Source organism: Balaenoptera borealis, assembly GCF_965194805.1.
Source record: "Balaenoptera borealis genome assembly, chromosome: 4".
Lineage (NCBI taxonomy): Eukaryota > Metazoa > Chordata > Mammalia > Artiodactyla > Balaenopteridae > Balaenoptera > Balaenoptera borealis.
Genome location: NC_138861.1, coordinates 15,791,666 through 15,813,812, shown reverse-complemented (window position 1 = coordinate 15,813,812; position 22,147 = coordinate 15,791,666). Strand labels below are relative to the sequence as shown.

The following is a 22,147-nucleotide window of genomic DNA, read 5'->3' as shown; positions in this document are numbered from 1 at the left end:
CTATATTTGCCCATATCTATAAAATAAAACAGTTGAAGTAGAAGAGTTTGAAGGTTCCACTTCCATGATTAATTCATTCTTCTCCTTTCATGTTCTACGAATTCTATGCCATCCATAGCTACAGAAAAACACTGATTGGCCAGCTAAGTGGCTAATAATAAAATACTTGATTGTTCTGGCAAAATTATTTATGCCTCACTCCAACCAAAGTTCTCTGACCTCTTCTGGTTGGTGGTGGTAGTGGTGTTATTTTTTGCCTTTGTTTGGTTTTGCTATAATCTTTTTTTAAAAATTTTATTAGAGTATAATTGATTTACAATGTTGTGTTAGTTTCAGGTGTACAGCAAAGTGAATCAGTTATACATATATCCACTCTCTTTTAGATTCTTTTCCCATATAGGCCATTACAGAGTATTGAGTAGAGTTCCCTGTGCTATACAGTAAGTCCTTATTAGTTATCTATTTTATATATAGTAGTCTGTATACGTCAATCCCAATCTCCCAATTTATTCCTCCCCCTTACCCACTGGTAACCATAAGTTTGTTTTCTACATTTGTAATCCTTTAATACTGAGGCAAACTCAGGTTTTTCTCATCACCGGCTTACGGGAACAAGGTACATTTCTAAGTCCATGAGCATAGAAACCCCTGCCCTTCCAGTTTTATAACGTTTGTATTACTTGATAAGCCAGCAAGATACATAAAATTTATACCTATAACTCTTTGGTAAGGCACCTTATCCATACCTATTTAACTAGAAATACTTATGTGGGCAAAATAAATCTGAAGAAAAATTACAGATTGAATTATGGTCCATTCCAAGCAAATTAAAAAGCTACAAAATTTCCCTATGAAAATACCAATCTTGTTTTCATTCCTAAGACAGATACAATTCAAGGTTAAACAAACAGAAGAGTCATATTCAATAGCTGGGAGAGGTTTATAAGGCTTCAACCGCAGCGGAAACCACTGGCAGAGCACACTGAGAAGTAAAAATAATCAAAATAAGAAAAGTTGTGAATTACTCTAAATTGTGCATAAAGCTTTACCTTTGATTCTTGTATACTTACTTTGTACATGAAATAATTTGTATTTTTATGTATGGTGGGGAAATAAAACACCATTAAAGACAAAATAAAATTTTATCGAGTATCAGAACTAAAAGAAACAGCTGTTATTTCTCAAGTACTTTTTAAAACATTGACATTCTTTTCTTTCAACATTTCTATTTTGAGGAGAAAATTCTTCTTCTGACTGAAATGAAGTATCACCTTTCAGGTTTGAGAATTTTTTAAGCCATGGTTTTCTATTATTTCCTTAAATAATTTCCTAACTTTCTCTACAATAGGAAATAAAAGTAGGAGGTGTAACTTTAGTCGTAACATTGAGAGTCATTCCACTCTGTGATTCTTTAGGATACATGAGGATGGACCCATTCTCTCCTGAAATTCACTCTGGGCCTTTTGGAAGGTGTAACACTGTCTTCAACTTGCTAGAGCATCATTTAATTTATCATAGCAGTCCATGTGGGTGCAGCGACTAGGTGATTTTGTTGACAGATTTCATGAAATTAACTAAACAACATCTGGAGGCTATATATCCTGAATTTGTACGTGCTGACCAATATAATTTTGAACTTCTGTCATTCAAATGGTTTATGAGTTCAATAAATATCTACTTGCATGGATGAACACACGTAACTATAATTGTTGATAGAAAGAGAAATGAATTTTTTACGTATTGTTACTGCTTCAAAAGACTTTACCAACTACTTAAGGGACTTCTCCTTCAATCCAATTAATCAAAGTTTTAAATTATATTAAAATAAAAAGTCTATAAAGAAAAGTGGGTTTAAAATAAATATGATAAGTTTTTTCTTTAGTTCAAGTTCTTGAATGTCTGCTTTATGCTAGGTCTTGGAGAAACATAAAAGAATTAATTTTAAAACATGGCTACAATTAACTCACAAACTCATATGGGAAAACAAAAACTCTATCGTCGACTTTGCAGAAGTGCTGTGACAATGGTCTGTCTGTACAGGAGACCGAACCACAGAGGCTGACAGTGGACGGGCAGGGCATCTGGGAAGGGATACCTTCACTGAGGCTGAAAGCCAAAGGCCAGGAAGAGGGTGTTGCAAGATAGAGGAAGCAACATAAACAATTCCAGAAAGGAGTAAAACAGTATGGATTGTTTTGAGAAATACAAGATATTCAATAATGTTGGAGCATAAAACAGAGGGAAGGGGAATACTCTCATGGGTGGAGAAAAGCGAGGTGTGAAAAACAGCCCAGAAGGAACAGCAGAAGATGAATATAGGACAAAAGTAGCAGCTAGATGAAGAAGAAGCTCATCAGACTCGCCGTGCCAAGAAAGGTGACCTTTATGTACAAGCAATAGAGAGTCAGGGATGGGAGGGCGTTAGCAGGAAGTGAAGGGTTCATCGGGGTGGGAAACTGATCCCTCTAAGGGGAGTATAGCATAGGGACTGTGCATATAGCAAATGAGAGCAGGTGCAGTGAGATCCATTAGGAGGTTAATATTAACATTTCGAGCTAAATTCACTAATCTCACTTCAACAGATAGTTAAAACATGACACAAAAGATCCCCTATCCATTTTTATATGTCTACATACGAAATGTTATTTACAAATGTGATAAATAACCAATATCAGGATTGACATTAAATTCAAAATTACTACTGAGATGGTGTTTCAAGTTTTAAAATGCTCAACCAGTCTTCAACCAAACTACATCCCATTTTAGACACTGTCAACCAATATCACAATTTTCTATTTCCTCTCTTGATTAAAGGGAAGACTTTCTTTAGTTTATTTTTATTGTAGTAATTTTATTAGGTTGTTCTCTGACAAAAGTTTCCACAGGGTACTTCAGAAACAAAACACCGGAACAGATAAAAATAAAACAAATTTTAAAAGGCATAAGAAATCAATTATCATTGATTGAATATCATGTTATTTATGCAACATATAAAGTGAATGAGTAAAAGGTATTAAATGAAGAACTGAAATTACAATATTGATCATGATATATTACCCAAAGGCAGTAGCAAAGAAAAATTTGAGTAATGCCCATTCTAGATCAACCATGGTTGCATTTTCAAAATAAACATATTATTGACAAAAATCTAAATCAAACCCATTAATAAAAGGGTAGGCAATACCCGAAAAAGTAAAAAGAAAATGCTTGATGCAGAGGCTAAAACAAGCATTAAATGAATGTTAAAATACAGTTTAAATTTAGGTATCAGATTAGCACATCTGAATTAATAAAACTGATTTTGAAGCATTCTGGATTATTTTTAAAATTTTATGTGATTCAACAACAATGATACTCTATAACTACTGGCCTCATTTTAAGATCTCTACTTTACATTTAGATCTATTCCACCTGCTGTTTTGGACATGGTTTATCCCATTTTAGAATGAGCTGGTTCCTGAATATTAACCGTAATACAAAACCTATGCCAGAGTATTATCTTTTCCTTATATCTCTATTGTCCTACAGTTTAAGCTCTACAACAGCTTTCATGTTATTTTTGTTTTTAACTTAAATATGTAATACAGAAAACCCTTTGGAACTATAATTGCCATCTATAACCTAACCTAAAAATTTTAAATACCACGCTAATGCTTCTCTTCCACAATTAAAAAACCAACAACAGGGAAACTTTCACTCTGTCAGTAGATAAGTTTTATCTAGTTACGCCTATAGTAAAGCAACATATTACTTTCCAAGTCATGTGTAGTAGACATAAAACACATAAGTATATAAATTTCATGGGTGTTCTAAATCAGAAAACACATAGAAAACAATTCCTTTCTGTCCCTTTCAGCACCACTGCTTTTAATGTCAATCTGGGATATGCAAAACAATGATGATAAATGAATATACAATCGCACTACGGTCACACAGAGAAGCATGTGTCAAAGTTCTACATGTGATGACAGGAAAAAAACTACTGATGTGGAGCAAGAGATATTAATTTAATATCTTTACTAGAGAACCACATTTTGCAAGGAACCAACCTAGCAAGTCACTTGGACAAGCAGAGAAATTCTAAATGCTGAGTCCTTTGCACCTTGCATGAAGAAGTCTGTTCTTACTTTTCATCACTCCTGCTTCTCTCCATTCCCAAAAGGAGTCATTATTTCACTTTAATGCGCTGCCAAATGGACATTGGCTTTCTTTTCAAAAGACCCCATGTTACTCACATTCACAGGCTGCACATTTTGACAGTGTCTACAACATCTTCACACATTCATCTGAATTCTTCCCCTATTCCACTTCTAGAACACCCTCCACTATAAACTCACTAATGTTCATGTTTTAATAGCAATATAAAAAGTAAACACGAATTTACCAATCAGAAGACTTCAAGTCTGACAGAATGAAGAAACAGAAATTCACTGACAGGACATGACATGAAATCAGTGTTCAAGAGCCATTCCCACCACCCACATCATTTAACTGTATTATGACTGTACACAGCATTCTTAGAGCAGAATACGAAACTACACTGCCACCAAGAACACTCTTAACCAGCAGGCAGCCCCTCCACATTAGCTTTAACGTGCCACACAGCCCTTTGCTTACTGATGTAGAGCAGCCAACAGGGAGATGGAGTTTACCAGGAAAAGCAAGCCTGAACTGGCTAATTACTTACCTTCTTACGTATAGCAGGCTTGCTCGTTTAACTTTTTGTTTCCATTCTTGTCATAGCTCAGCGGCAAATGGTTGTGATTCAGCAGAAGTTTGAACCTGATAATTAAAAAGAATTTTTTTAAGAAAAAAATTGGAAATTCAAGTTCCCTCCACTGAAGTCTTTCTTTCCTTGCCCTCTGGCTGTACGTTTCTCGCTCTCGTTTTCTCTCCCTGCAAGGCAGCTACGTAGTGGTCTATAAATATTGACCCTGACACGTGCTCAGTGCTTTACTTGCTCATGGCACAGGTCTGTGTTACTGAACACCGTGGTAATACTCCAGCAAAGTTCTCAGCTGCTCAGACAAAGCTGTGGATTGGCTCACTACCCAGCAACCCTGTGCCTGCCTGGAAATACCATTTTGCTGCCAGTTTTACAGATGCTATGGGCCTTTCCTGAGGCCCAAATCAGGCACAGAAGGGCAATTATGAGGTTTGTCTGAAGAAACAGTTTTCCTCCAGCAGGTGGAGAAAAGGGGGGCTGGGTGGAGTGAAAGACAAGAAAGGAAATACTGCCTTTGTTTTGGCCAAACAACATAATTTCAAATCCTTTATAAAAGTCATACCTAAATGCCATTCAATCAAGCTTTATAAAACTGAACTACTACTTACTATGAATAACCAAAAGACGCAGGAAATCATTTTTGCAATTGTTTTAAATATTGCTTCTCATTGAATAAGGCTGCAGTGACTGAGTAACTGGACACAAAGAAATGTGTCAACATAACTAAATTCATTTCCAGAATGATAGAAGTGCACAGGAAAGTATAATATTAATCTGATCAAATTAAATATTTGGTGAAAGAAGCTAAAATATAATCTGGAAATTATATGAATCAACATGTTATATGAAATACTTCTAGATTTTCAATCATCACAATTGAATTATTTTATTTTTTTAAAAATTAAGGGGACCTCCCTGGTGGCGCAGTGGTTGAGAATCCACCTGCCAATTCAGAGGACATGGGTTCGATCCCTGGTCTGGGAAGATCCCACATGCTGTGGAGCAACAAAGCCTGTGTACCACAACTACAGAGCCTGCGCTCTAGAGCCCACGAGCCATAACTACTGAGCCCGTGTGCCACAACTACTGAAGCCCGTGTGCCTAGAGCCTGTGCTCCACAAGAGAAGCCACCGCAATGAGAAGCCTGTGCACCACAATGAAGAGTAGCCCCCGCTCGCTGCAACTAGAGAAAGCCCGTGCACAGCAACAAAGACCCAACACAGCCAAAAATAAAATAAAATTTTTAAAAAGATATTATTTAAAAAAAAAATTAAGGATAAAATCTAAGCCATGACTATATAATTTGTAGGTAATATAAACAAGGTCAGCATTATCTACATATAGCACATATAATGTCCATGGTATGAATGATTAGAAAATAAATCAAGTCCATATTTTTTATTATTCTTGACAAGAAAAATCATATGTTTACTTAACTGAAATTTCCTCTCTTTATTAAATCAAGAGTAAAGGAAACTTAAGAAATAATCTGGTCACTTACTCATTTAATAGATGATAAAACTGACCCCCAGGCCAGTTAATTTACCCACAATCACATGGCAAGTTTGTGGCAGGGCCAAAACTAGACGTTCTTGCCTTACTGCTCACAATTCTGTTCCCCTTCTACTACAAGAATGGTTTCCTAAACTCATTTTTAGGTTCAAACTCTGATTTTCATATGAAATCTTACCAAAAACCTTATCAGTAACGGCAAATATTACACCTAGAGAAATAACCAGCATAAAACAGAAAGAGCCTTCAACAGCTTAATTGACTCCCCTAAAAAGTTATGCACAAGAATTAACTTTCTAACAGTTGAAATCTACTTTTCTTAGTTCAATTATCAACATTTTCCCAATAACTTAACTTAATACCAGGAGAGGTATATAGTGAGGTGCTGAGGAGCCCAAGAGGAAACACAGTTCCTACTCTCAAGAAAGGAAAAAAAAAACCAAAAGGCTAATGACAAAACAGCGTGTTAGTACAGTGATACAGACTAGGACGGCAGCAAGGGTGCATGGAACACTAGCTCCTGAGCCAGTCTGAAGTGGGGGAAGTCTTGATTCCTCAATCAAGACTTCTGCATCTTAAAGAAATCAAAGATGACACAAACAGACGGAAAGATATATGATGTTTTTGGATCGGAAGAATCAATACTGTGAAAATGACCATACTACCCAAAGCAATCTACAGATTCAATACAATCCCTACCAAATTACCAAGGCGATTTTTCACAGAATTAGGACAAAAAATTTTACAATTTGCATGGAAACACAAAAGACCCCGAGTAGCCAAAGCAATCTTGAGAAAGAAAAACAGAGCTGGAGGAATCAGGCTCCCTGACTTCGGACTATACTACAAAGCTACAGTAATCAAAACAGTATGGTACTGGCACAAAAAAGAGAAATATAGCTCAATGGAACAGGATAGAAAGTCTAGAGATAAACCCGTGCACCTATGGTCACCTAGTCTATGACAAAGGAGGCAAGAATATACAATGGAGAAAAGACAGCCTCTTCAATAAGTGGTGCTGGGAAAACTGGACAGCTACAGGTAAAAGAATGAAATTAGAACATTCCCTAACACCATACACAAAAATAAACTCAAAATGGATTAAAGACCTAAATGTAAGGCTGTATACTATAAAACTCTTAGAGGAAAACGTAGGCAGAACACTGTTTGACATAAACCACAGCAAGATCTTTTTGGATCCACCTCCTAGAGTAATGAAAATAAAAACAAAAAAAAACAAATGGGACTTGATGAAACTAAAAGCTTTTGCACAGCAAAGGAAACCATAAGCAAAACAAAAAGACAACCCTCAGAATGGGAGAAAATATTTGCAAATGAAGTGACCAACAGGGGATTAATCTCCAAAATATACAAGCAGCTCATGCAACTCAATATCAAAAAAACAAACAACCCAATCAAAAAATGGGCAGATGATCTAAATAGACATTTCCCCAAAGAAGACATACCAATGGCCAAAAACCACATGAAAAGATGCTCAACGTCACTAATTATTAGAGAAATGCAAATTAAAACTACAATGAGGTATCACCTCACACCGGTCAGAATGGCCATCATCAAAAAATCTACAAACAAATGCTGCAGAGGGTGCGGAGAAAAGGAAACCCTCCTACACGTCTGGTGGGAATGTAAATTTGTACAGCCACTATGGAGAACAGTAAGGAGGGTCCTTAAAAAACTAAAAATAGAGCTACCATATGATCCAGCAATCCTACTCCTGGACATATACTCGAGAGAACCATAATTCGAAAAGATACATGCTCCCCAATGCTCACTGCAGCACTTTTACAATAGCCAAGACATTGAAGCAACCTACGTGTCCATCGACAGATGAGTGGATAAAGAAGATGTGGTACATATATACAATGGAATATTACTCAGCCATAAAAAAGAACAAAATAATGTCATTTGCAGCAACATGGATGGACCCAGTGATTGTCATACTGAGTGAAGTAAGTCAGACAGAGAAAGACAAATATATGATATTGCTTATATGTGGAATCTATAAAAGGGGTACAAACGAACTTATTCACAAAACAGAAATGGAGTCACAGATGTAGAAAACAAACTTATGGTTACCAGGGAGGAAAGAGGGGGAGGGATAAATTGGGAGATTGGGACACACTACTATATATAAAATAGATAACTAATAAGGACATACTGTAGAGCACAGGGAGTTCTACTCAGTACTCTGTAATGACCTATACGGTAAAAGAATCTGAAAAAGAGTGGATATATGTATAACAAATTCACTTTGCTGCACACCTGAAACTAACACAACACTGTAAATCAACTATACGAATAAAAAATTATTTTAAAATGATTAGGCAGAAGTGAGGCAAAGATGAGACAGAATAACACAATAAAGACAGACAGGCAGGAAGAAGGATGCTATGGAACTTCCAAGTTCTTTCTTGCTGGAGCACATAATGTGAAGCAGGAAATGTTTAAATTTAAAAAAAAAAGAAAAAGGTCTAGAAGGAGAAAGGTGATGAAGGGTTTTATATACCAGGTTTAAAACTTGGGTTTTAGGGACTTCCCTGGTGGTCCAGTGGTAAAGAATCTGCCTTACAATGCAGGGGACACAGGTTCAATCCCTGGTTCAGGAAACTAAGGTCCCACATGCCGCGGGGCAACTAAGCCCGTGTGCCACAAACTACAGAGCCCACGCACCCTGGAGCCTGCGCGCCACAACTAGAGAAGAGAAAAACCCGCACGCCAGAACTAGAGAGAAGCTGGCTCACCACAAAGAGTCCGCACGCCACAATGAAAGATCCCGCATGGCCCAACGAAGATCCCGTGTGCCGCAACTAAGACCCGAGGCAGCCAAAAATAAAATAAATAAGTAATAAATACATCTTTAAAAAAAATAACTAATAATAAATAAAAACTTGGGTTTTATACAGTAGGCTAGTAGTCTTCAAGTAGTTTTATTCACAGACCCTTAAAAGAATTTTGAAAAAATACATAACCATTCACACATTACCAAGTTAACATCTACAATTTTTCACCTGTGGTAAAATATGTACTTGAAAAGAATTTAATTTCCACCCAATTGGAAATACTGACATTTTAAAATAAAATTTCTATCAACTATTTTAAGAATACTCAATAGAACCTAAATCCATGGTAATAAAACTATTATCCATTTTAAAAATACATGAATAGACTCTTCTTTCAACAGCTGAAAATTTTACATTACTATTTTCTCGACCTTTATTTCTATTTTATTTCCTCAGAGAATTCTTACGTGATGTATTTTGTAATTAAAAGCCTTTCATTTTTCACTCTATCATACTTCTCCACAAGAAAAATATAAGACATTAATTAAAATTGTTTAATTGCTAATTTTTCTATGATCCCAGGACAATGTACTATATAGTATGATTTCGGATGGATAAGGGTGTGTCTTCTTTTGTAAAGTAAGAGAAAGAATGTTGTGAATAAAGCATTTCTCTCAGGCAGATCAATATTAATAAAGAGAAATTCATACAGAAGTTGAGAATCTGGACACTGGCTCCATTAAAACTATCTGGACCACAGTACCACATACTACCTTTATATCAGTTACTTAAATAAACGGTAGAGGCAGCCCAGGCTAGGCCAGGAAATGAACTAAGCAGTGCCCTCACCAAGTCAGAAAGGACTCAAAGAGTCTTAGCCTACATTTCTCTCAAGGAACTGCTAGAATTTTAATATTGAGTTTTAAGGGGGAGCAAGAAGATGAGATGAAGAAATTAATCAGTGGAAATCAGTGGACAAAATTAAAAGGACTAATGTGTCCTATAAAAAAATAAAGGGTTTTGTCTTTGATTTGACTATAGGGTAAGGAACGCATACAGAGTCAAAGGTGTGAAGACTCAATACTGCCAAAATGTCAGTTCTTCCCAACTTTATTTATAGATTCAATGCAATCTCAACCAAAATCCCAGCAAGTTATTTTTTGGGGATATTAACAAACACATACTAAAGTTCATATGGACAGGCAAAAGACCTAGAACAGCTAACACAACACTGAAGAAGAACTAAGTTGGAAGACTGACACTACCTAACATCAAGACTTACTATAAAGCTATAGCAATCAAGACAGTGTGGAGAAAGAATAGACAAATCAATGGAACAGAAAAGAGAGCACAGAAATAGACTCACTTAAGTAGAGTCAACTGATCTTTGACAAAGGAGCAAAGGCAAAACAATGAGGCAAAGACAGTCTTTTCAATAAATGGTGCTGGAACAACTGGACATCCATAAGCAAAAAAAAATGAATGTGGACACAGATCTTACATCCTCCACAAAAATTAACTCAAAATAGATCACAGATCTACATGTAAAATGCAAAACTGTAAAACTCCTAGAAGATAACATAGGAGAAAACCTTATGACCTTGGATATGATGACTTTTTAGATACAACATCAAAGGCATGACCCATGAAAGAAATAATTTGTAAGTTGAACTGCATTAAAATTAATAACTTTTGCTCTGAGAAGGACAATATCAAGGGGATGAGAAGACAAGCCACAGACAGGGAGAAAATATTTGCAAAAGACATCTAATGAAGGACTGTTATCCAAAATATACAAAGAACTTTTAAAAATCAACAATAAAAAAAAAAGAACCCAAATGGGCCAAAGACCTTAACAGACACCTTACCAAAGGAGATACACAGATGGCAAATAAGCATATGGAAAATGCTCCAATTCATATGCCATTAAGGAAATGCAAATTAAAACAACAATGATACGTCATACCACTATACATCAGTTAGAATGACCAAAATCCTGAACACTGAAACACCAAATGCTGGGGAGGATGTGAAAGAACTTTCATTTATTGCTGGTGGGAATCCAAAATGATCCAGGCACTTCGGAAGACAGCTTGGAGGTTTCTTACAAAATTAAACATACTCTTAGCATATTATCCAGCAATCACACTCATTATTTACACAAAGGAGTTGAAAACCTATGTCTACACAAAAACATGATGTTTATAGAACCTTTATTTATAACTGCCAAAACCTGGAAGCAGCCAAAAGATCCTTCAGTAGGTGAATGGATAAATAAACTGTGGTACATCTAGACAGTGGAATCTTAAAAAAAAATTAGCTATTAAGCCATGAATATTAAAAAAACTAGCTATCAAGCCATGTGAAAAGACATGAATGAAATTTAAATTCATATTACTAAGTGAAAGGAGCCAATCTGAAGAGGCGACATACTGTATGACTTCAACTATATGACATTTTGGAAAAGACAAAACTATGAAGACAGTAAAAATACCAGGAGTTGTTGGGAGGAGGGATGAACAGGTGGAGCACAGAGGATTTTTAGGGTAGTAAAAATACTCTGTGTGACACTAAAATAAGGGAAACATGTCATTAAGGATTTGTCCAAATCCATAGAATGAGCAACACCAAGAGTGGACCATAAACTATGAACACTGAGTGATTACGATATATCCATGCAGGTTCATCACTTATGACTCATGTACCAGTCTGGGGGGTAATGTTGATCACGGAGGAGGCTATACATGGATGGGGGTGGAAGACATACTGGAAATGTCTGTACTTTCAATTTTGCTGTGAACCTTAAACTGCTCTTGAAAAAAATGAAGTCTTTAAAAAAAAAAAAAAAAAAAAGGCAAAGGTGGCACCTATTTTGCGTAGCTGTTCTTTTGCCAAGACAGAGGTTATAGAAAGAAGGAACAGCTTTGAAACCAGAAACTAGGAAGGAAAGATGGATTTAGTTTTGGATGTGATAAACTTGAGGTATCTGTGTTACATCCAAGTGACTACATTCAATAGGGACTTGAACGTACTGATCTAGAATAGAGGAGCAACGAAGATTGCATCAATTCAGCAGCCTTCCATCACTATTTTCCTGCTTCAAACCTTGTCACCATAGAGCCTATTCTCAACACAGAAACCAAAGTAGTCACTCAAAAAAGATCCCTCAGATCATATCCATCTGCTACTCAAAACCCTGCACTGCTTCCCCATGTTACTCAGAGCAAAAGCCAAAATCCTTATAATCTATAAAGCCTTGCTTGATCTGCCCGCTCATTATGTCTCTGACAGCAACTACAGCTCGCTCCCCTCATTTGCTTACCTCCAGCCCACTTGTACTCAGTATTCTTTAAATGTGCCTGACAAGTTTGCCCTTGGTGTCCTTCTATTTGCTGTCTCCGCCCTGGTATGTTCTTCTTGCAGACAGTTTCATGGCTAACTCTTTCACCCTCTTCAAGTCTCTGTTCAAAAGGCACCTTCTGTGCTATACAATAGGACCTTGTTGTTTATCCATTCTGTTGTATATATACTGATAAACCATAATGGAAAAGAATATGAAAAAGAATGTGTGTGTGTATATATGTATATGTGTGTATATATATATATATATATATGTGTGTGTGTATGTATAAATGAGTCACTTTGCTGTACAGCAGTAATTAACACAACATTGTGATTCAACTATATTTCGATAAAAAATAAATTAAAAAAATAAAAATAAAAAAGGCACCTTCTCAGTGAAGCCTACCACTACCCTACAATTCAAAATTGTACACTTCCTTCTTTATCATTTGACTGTTACTGCTTGTCTCTTTCCAACAGAATGCAAGTTCAATGACAGCATAGATTTCAAGGGCCTAAACTAGCCTTGCACACGATAAATGTACAATAAATATGTGTTGTATAAATGACTGAAACAGAGATTTGTGAGCCATATACCAACACAGGTGGTTCCTGAAGTCACAAGGTCTCTCAGTGTTGAGAAGTAACCCAAAACCAACACTGAAAAAGTGGGTCAAGGAAGACAAGCCCACAAAGATCGTAAAACAACTATTGAGTGTAAGTAGGAGAAGAATGAGAGACTGAGAACAGGGGTGGGTGAGGATGGAGTATTCAGGAGGGAATGGTCAGCAACTTCAAATGCCATGGAAAGATCCAACATGAAAGTGATTGAAGAGAGCCCATTATACACAAAATTCAGAAAGCACTGTGACACTAAACGTCTCCGAATTGTACACTTCACAATGGTATGTGTTATGGTATATAAATTATTATTTCAACAAAGCAGGTATTTAAAAAGAAAGAAAGATCATTGGTGGCCACACTGTTTCCCTGGGAGGAGGACAGTAAGAAAGTGAAGTGAGACACGGAGTAAGATCTCTCTTTCAGAAAGTCTGGCTGTAAAGAAAAGAGACGGACAGATGGGGGGAATGATTTAAAACAACCCATCCCTGTGTAGAGACTGAGTGTTCTGAAGTCACGCCGACTGGAGTCTTCATCTCTCAAGTTACTTTATAAGTTATATAACCTTAGTTTCCTCATCAATAAAATGAGTTTAATATTTGCACCTCTGCATTGGGTATCAGTACCGCGCTTTTTATTGTGGAATAATATTTCATTGTCTAAGATAGGCTTTTTAATTACCCATTCATTTTAGCTGATGGACGTCTGGGTTGTTCCCACTTTTGAACTATTACAAATAAAGCTGCTATGAACTTTCATGTACAAGTTTTTGGGTGAACATCCATTTTCATTCCTCGTGGGCAAAGACCAGGAGTGAAATTGCTAGGTAAAATGGCAATTTTATGTTTAACATAATAAAGAACTAACAAACTGTTTTCCAAAGTGGCTACACCATTTAAATTCCCTCCAGCAATGTATGAGGGTTCCAATTTCTCCACATCCTTACGAACACCTGTAATCATCTGTCTTTTTTATTATAGCAGTACTTGTAAGTATAAAGTAGAATCTCAGTGTGGCTTTAATTTCCATTTCCCTAATGACTTATAATGTTGAGTATCTTTTCATGTGCTTATCAGCCGTTTAGCCATTTACTCTTTCCAGTAACTACAATTTCAAAAAAGCCTAGGACCAAGTAAAGCTTAAAGCACATTTTCAAGTTATATATGGCACCGACACAGCCACTCACTTGTTAGCTGAATAAATAAACTAATCAACAAATGGAAGATTAAGGAATAGAAATAGTTGACTTATTAGTATATTGTTTCCATTTTTAAACTAACTTAATTTGAATTCCCATGCAGTTTCGAAAGAATGTTTAGTAAGGTAAAGAAACTTTTAAAAAATGTACTGACAAAGAAAATGTGCTAATCCTCTGTTCCGTGTTATGATAAATACCTATATTAACATCTTCAGTTTGCTAATAATAAAGTACTCTATTAGATGAGTGCTAGGAAACTGGGATTGTAATCCCGTTATATTAATGCTTTAATGCTTCCTTGAAGTTAGAGGGGAAGAAAAAGCAAAAACTTGATTAAGAAATGAATGACCTTAAGATACACTGTTGACAAACTTATGAGATATGAATACTACGAATTTATCCAACACCATAAAGAATGAGACAATCCTCGGCGGCAAATATTGGTAAAATAGGAAAATATTAGTAACCCAAGCTTGTCATCATTTTTCAAAAAGACCTGAGGAAATATGTGACGTTCAGCGTAAATGACTTTCAGTGTAAACGACTGAGGAGAAAGAAAACTGACTCTACAGTGTGCCTAGTTAGAAGCAAACTATGGATGGTTTCCTCCTTGTTTTTCCTTTATAGGGCTACTATTAGTCATATCATATACAGAGTCACTTACCTTTAACTCTAAGGTTCTTTGTTCTCAAGTAATAAATACTGTGGGCTCCCGGGACCTCACAGGAAAATCATACATAAGTCTACTAACCTTTACTGCTGCCAGTTTATTGTAAGTACCTATCCATTATTAGTTTGAGAAGTACTGACTGCACAGTTAATAAATAGGTCATTTGTTCTTTTCAACCAGAACAGTGTTGTATTCAATATGTAAATTGAAAAGAAGAAAAATACTAAACAAGCAAATGATATAGCAAAGAATGCATGTCCTTTTAAACTTGCATTTGACATCACACCAACTAATGCCAAACTAAACTTAAACATTTTATCATTTATAAATAGAAATCGTTTTGAAATTCATAGTGCATGGAACGCATACAACCATAATCAATAATAAAGCTCAAATATGTTTAACAAAATAAGATAATAATAAAGAGTGAAAAGCATCAAGAATATCACGTTATTCCTACAGTTGTTGCTAATTTGACTCATAATAAAACTGTACTAATGTCTCTTCATGTTTAATAAAAATAGCTGAGTTCCCAGCTACATACAAGCATTTCCATTTGGTTTCCTCTTAAAGGCACACATATTTATACAACACTAAGGACAATCTCAAAAAGTGTTTGAAATATAATAAATATTTATTAGCAATATAATTAATTTCAAGCATTTTCTACTTTTACAAAAGTGTACAGTTCTTAAAGTCATCATGTATCTTTAATATTTATTTCTTAGATTTATGGAATTAATCATGAATTCAAATTTTTCTATCATTTCAAAATGGAAATTAGATTGTCTATGTGACAATAAGAATCTTTATGAGAATTTTAAATTCCATTAATCTCTTGAGTAGTTCTAATATTCCAGACGACAGATGACTATGATTATCCTACATCTGAAATAAAGGTTTTCTTTCACCAAAAACACAGAGCTGAGCTGAACTCTCAATACTTGTTACTTTTTCAAGAACAACTCATTCGAGGATCTTTTTATTTATACAGATACCCATAATTATCAATGTGATATTAATTTAATGGAACATTTCTAGAAAAAAATACACTGTATTTTGTTGAACAGTGGAAATGATATCCTGAAAAAGTACTAAACGTCCTCTCCAAGGCAGGAGGGACATAAAGGTGATCCTGAAATCGCCCCTACCAGAGGGATTTCTGTCAGCTGAAAGGAGAGCAGGAAAGACTGCGGGACTCAATAAAACAAGCTACCGCCAGGCATTCCTTTGGATGGAAAGCGGGAAATCCCAGACAGGAAGGATTCAGCAAAAACCAACTCAATGGGGGAGGGAAATACGCGTCTACCACGTTTAAGCTGACCTTTTTAATTTAATTTTATTTTTTTACTATTCATTAATCATATGACAGTAGCTCATAAAAATATCACTGAATAATTAAATTTAACAGGCAGTAAAAATAGAAATGTACGTTAAATCTGATCATTCATAAAAACATCACTGGTTTATTTTACTGCTCTATGATGAATCTGCTTTCATATGGAAGAATTAAATTTGTAAAGCTGAGGAATATCATTATTCACCTTAATGCCACATTTTTCTAATCAAAACATATTTCAAAAGAAGGAGAAGAAATAGGAAGAAAACAATAAAGCAAACCAATTTTAACAAGAAATGAATGAGATATCCATTACTCTTGATTGGTTCACATATAAAATGTGGTTGTTTCTATTGGCTGTCCTGCTTGACAGGGCCTGAAATTTTCTTGAAATGTGGTTGGTGCCAAAGGTAACTAAAGAGTAATACAGAGAGACTAAAGTATTTTAAATCTTTTACTTCTGTATTTTGGTGGATCTGAATATTGTCATATATTATACATTTCCAAGAGCAAGTTAAATCATACTTTTTTTTTTTAACATCTTTATTGGAGTATAATTGCTTTACAATGGTGTGTTAGTTTCTGCTTTATAACAAAGTAAATCAGTTATACATATACATATATCCCCATATCTCTTCCCACGTGCGTCTCCCTCCCTCCCACCCTCCCTATCCCACCCCTCTAGGTGGTCACAAAGCACCGAGCTGATCTCCCTGTGCTATGCAGCTGCTTCCCCCTAGCTATCTATTTTACATTTGGTAGTGTATATACGTCCATGCACTCTCTCACTTCGTCCCAGCTTACCCTTCCCCCTCCCCATGTCCTCAAGTCCATTCTCTCGTCTGCGTCTTTATTCCTGTCCTGCCCCTAGGTTCTTCAGAACCATTTTTTTTTTCTTTTTTTTGTAGATTCCATATACATGTGTTAGCATACGGTATTTATTTTTCTGTTTCTGACTTACTTTACTCTGTATGACAGACTCTAGGTCCATCCACCCCACTACAAATAACTCAATTTTGTTTCTTTTTATGGTTGAGTAATATTCCATTGTATATATGTGCCACATCTTCTTTATCCATTCATCTGTTGATGGACACTTAGGTTGCTTCCATGTCCTGGCTATTGTAAATAGAGCTGCAATGAACACTATGGTACATGACTCTTTCTGAATTATGGTTTTCTCAGGGTATATGCCCAGTAGTGGGATTACTGGGTCATACGGTAGTTCTATTTTTAGTTTTTTAAGGAACCTCCATACTGTTCTCCATAGTGGCTGTATCAATTTACATTCCCACCAACAATGCAAGAGGGTTCCCTTTTCTCCACACCTTCTCCAGCATTTATTGTTTATAGATTTTTTGATGATGGCCATTCTGACCGGTGTGAGGGGATACCTCATTGTAATTTTGATCTGCATTTCTCTAATAATTAGCGACATTGAGCATCCTTTCATGTGTTTGTTGGCAATCTGTATATCTTCTTTGGAGAAATGTCTGTTTAGGTCTTCTGTCCATTTTTGGATTGGATTGTTTGTTTTTTTGATATTGAGCTGCATGAGCTGGTTGTAAGTTTGGGAGATTAATCCTCTGTCAGTTGCTTCACTTGCAAATATTTTCTCCCATTTTGAGGGTTGTCTTTTCGTCTTACGTTTTCCTTTGCTGTGCAAAAGCTTTTAAGTTTCATTAGGTCCCATTTGTTTATGAACTGAAGCAATCTTTCTAGTTTTTGTAAGCTTTGATTTCATTTGACTACTGTGGAATAGGTGAAAACTGCACAGGAGTGCCCTTTGAGGGTTCTTTTTTTTTTTCTTCCTCAAATTTGCTTCATTATCGTATTTGGCCTACAGTGACCAAGATAGGAGCTGGAACTGGGCTGAGGATAGGTGGGTGGTAAAAGTAGAAAAGGTAAAGATAAAGAATATCCTTATACTTTTCTTTTATGATCCAATAAAGAGAAGAAATAGTGTTAACAAACAGCAGGTCAATTTAGGAGTCAACCTGATAACATTTTTGTTTTATTACAAAGAGAATTTGTATTGAACCATTAGATCAAAATAACTGCTTTGTATAAATATTGGTGTTTGGAAAAACATATACAAACTGCCATTCTTAAATCACATCCGTAAAGAATATAAAAGAACACTTCAGGAGTACAGGAACCTCAAAACATCCTTCGGGTAAGGAATCCACGTTGATGGGGTATACCCTCTCTTACTGTCCAGCTCTTATTGGTGTGTATAACTCTAACAACTCACATTTATACAGCATATTTTTAAGGAGTGTTCTTCCATATGTTTTCTCATTTGATCATCAGGACAAGCCAACAAGAAAGCATCCCAACTTTACATATGAGGAAATGGAAGTTCAAAGTAGGTAAGGAACAGCCTAATGAGCCAAAGTTTCAAAAAAGTAAAGACTGAAACTGAACTCGAGTCTTTTCACATTAAATCCTTGGCCCTTATTACTATACTTTTCAATAACACCCGAGGGGTCATATCTCTGGAGAGATTATTTTCTTATGGAAAAAAATAATTCCTAGGGGACAAACTGAAGTACTCCGATTTGAGGCATATATATTTTTGTTGATAATGGCAACACACAACCATTACTTGGGTAATGACAGTACCACTATTCAGTCATCCAAAGTAAAAATTTCAGTTTTCCACTTCTGTTCTCCCCTAATTCTAATTAGTTACTAAATACTCAAGAGTCTGTCTTTGAAATACCTCTCGAGTTTGTGCCCTCTACCCTTCTCCCTCTGTTCCTACCAAAATTCAGGTCTAGCTTTTATATAACCTTAAATACTGAAAGGCTCACAATCGAGTGTCCTGTCACCACTCTGCCTTCTCCTCCATCAATCTTCTGCACTGCTACTACACTTAACAAAATTTCAACACCTCCTCTTGCCGACAACAGAGGGTTTGAACTTTCAGCACAGAATACAGGCCACTCAGCCGTCTTGACCCAGCTCTGTCCTTTAGGTTTCATTTCCCTTTTGCCCACAACACAAATCCCACATTACACTCTGCTAACACACCAAACCATATGTTCACAAGAAATGCCATGTAGAGCAGCACTTCCACACTTCTGTATCTTTTCAAAGAACAAACAGAATTCTCTGAACCCTGATTTCTATGGAATAACATTTGAGCTGGTGTAGAACTAGATCTGACTATGTGGGAATGCAGATTCAAAAGTTAAAAGAAGGAAAACTTCTTTGGATGCTGTGATGCTGGTATTAAAACTCCTTGCTCTCCTTGCTTGTCTCATTATTAGAAATGGGACAAATTTAGTGTTTCCTCCTAAAAGCAGACGGCGAAAGCACGTACCAGTTCCCACGCTGCCAGCAGTAAAGCAGTGGCAACACTGTACACTTTGGGATGATTTGGGGGGACCTGACCAGCATTTCTGTCCTGAGTATTCACTCTTCTTTCTCTGTTTTATCATCTTTGTGACAAAATGAGGCCATAAACAATTCCACAATGTTACTGAAAATGTTCATTTCAACTGCATGATTCTCCTCTTTAATCCAGCTTTCTGGTAAAATTATCCGTAGTGATAGAGATTTTGAAGCAGGATACCATCTGAAAGAGCGATCCTAAGTAGTATTTAAGTACTAAAATTATAACAATAGCACCATGGAACTAACAGGGCTCTACACAGAGAATTTTAAATATTTATATGAAAGATTGCTCCATTTTCTTTTGGGCAGAACAACAAAGTTCAAAGTACACTGATGAAAGTTATCATTGGGTTTACTGACAATCAATACCAATTAAAAGGTACATTTTAAAATGCATATCAGGTGTTACTGGAAAATGCATCCATCTGAATAGCAGCTATTGAAGTTTATCAAGAAGGGTAAATAATGTATAAAAAGTCCCAAGTGAGTGATGAAAACCCTGTATAGATGACAAGCCACATATCAGTTGGAAGTCAGTGCTCAGACTTATTGGCACCAAGAATGTTTGCTTAATTTCCTAAGTGTGCATAACATCACATCCCCCGGTTGGCCTGGAATACCCTTATTTATTGCTTTATTCTATTAAAAACTTCTTCAACTTACTTATGTTCCTGACAAATCCATTTTATAATTTTTAATCAGCAGTTCTAATGCTTCTTATGGAGTATTTCATATTTGTTTACGCTTTCATTCAGCCAAACACTTGCTGAGTACCAGTTATTGGCTTGGTACTACAGCACAACCCCTGTTCTCAGAGAGGCTGGTGAGGGAGACAGAGACTGGTGAACAGATCGCTGTAATACAGAGACTGGCAATGGCCATGACACAAACGAGCAGAGCACAGGAAACCTAACTCTTCCTGGAGACTGAGCTCAGCAAAGGCTTTCTGGAGGAGGATGTGATAGTTCTTAAAATATAAGTTAAGAAAGTACATGAAGATTTCAAATGTGTGGCACACTTTGGCATGATGGTTATAGGACCCGAAGTACAGCCATGACGTGAGAGCTTCACGTGGTGGTGGGCACCCCAGTCTTACATCACCACCCCTAGGGTTTCGGCACTGGGGCGGCCCCATTTCTAGGTTTCCCTCTTCTTTGCCTGTTCGCATTTTCACTCATTTCATCTTAAGGCTTTATTCTAATTTTTAAAATGTGATACCATATTTGGTTTTGTTTTTGGAGAGGAAAAAAAGATATAATTATGTATATTCCCACAATCATTTTTCTATCAACATTTTAATTCATTTACTCAAAAACTATATATTGAGGAACTGCTATATGACGGACTTGGCTTTAAATGCTGGGAATATGATGGTTAACCAGACATGCCTTCATGGACTTTACATTCTACTTGGGGGCGGGGGGCACTAACAAATGAATATAACATCTCGTGGTCCCCCCAAAATGGCAATAATACAAGTAACACAGAATAATATGACAATGCTGGGGAAAAGCTTTAGAGAGGGGGATTAAGAAAAGTCTTGCCTGAAGCTTGCCTGAAGCAGACCCCTGGGAGCTGAGTCCTGAATGATGAGAGGAGACAACCATATAAAGATCTGTAGGAAGAGCATTCCAGGCAGAAGGAATTGCTAATGGAAAGATCCTGGGATAAGAACAATCCTTGGTATTCAAGTGACCAATAAAAAAGGGGGCGGGGGGGGGGGTAGGGTGGAGGGGAGAGGGGGCACACCATGAAGTCAAATAACTAGACAGTACTGACTGATGTAGGTGTTTTAGGCCAGTGGTTCTTAAACTGTGCTACACATGAGAATCACCTGTAATGCTCTTAAAAATCCAGATGCCCGGGCCATATCCCAGACCAATCACTGAGGCAGGAGCCAGTAATCAGTATTCTCTGAAGCCCTCCACATGATTCTGATAAGCCAGCCAGGTTGAGAAGCACTAATTTAGGCCACGGAAAGATTTAAATTTTAGTCTAATTACATAAACAGCCACTGGAAGATTAAATTTGATCTGAAATTTCTGTCATGCACCTAAATTGTTTAATTTCTGTCTGGATATCTGGGGAAAAGGAGCAATACACCTTAGGAATACATTAGGTTCCTAAGCAAATTCTTCTTAAGAACAACAAAAATGAAAGCAATTATTGAAACACTTCCCTCTAGAAATTCAAATAATTTAGGTGAATATTAGTTCTTTTGGAAATGCCGCATTCAGTTATATCCGTTCCTGATTCATTGCTTTAATGTATTCTCCCTGTAAATTCTGGGATATATTTGCTTATAATTTGTGAATAACTTTGAATCTCTGAAGAAAAATGATACACAAAACATTTGAGATAGTAGTTGAATTTTGCTTACATTATTCTTTTTGATTATTTGTCACATTAACTGTGGGATTCCTATAGTGTGAGTCACACGATCTTATCCACTGTAAATGGCACATCATTTTGTAGCACGTAGTTCTGACAAGAGTTCACCCACTAGCACTGCCCTGGGAAATAATCTTTGAGGAGA

General features: G+C 36.4%; 1 protein-coding gene across 4 annotated transcripts in view; it reads right to left on the bottom strand.

Moving 5' to 3' along the window:
* BMPR1B (bone morphogenetic protein receptor type 1B) overlaps positions 1-22,147 on the bottom strand; it is a 409,475-nt gene that overhangs the window by 140,214 nt on the left and 247,114 nt on the right. For all 4 annotated transcript variants that reach the window (XM_082391723.1, XM_082391722.1, XM_082391726.1 and 1 more), the window contains one exon: positions 4,688-4,782. The gene's annotated coding sequence lies outside the window, so the exon portion shown is untranslated. The remainder of the gene's footprint in view (positions 1-4,687; positions 4,783-22,147) is intronic.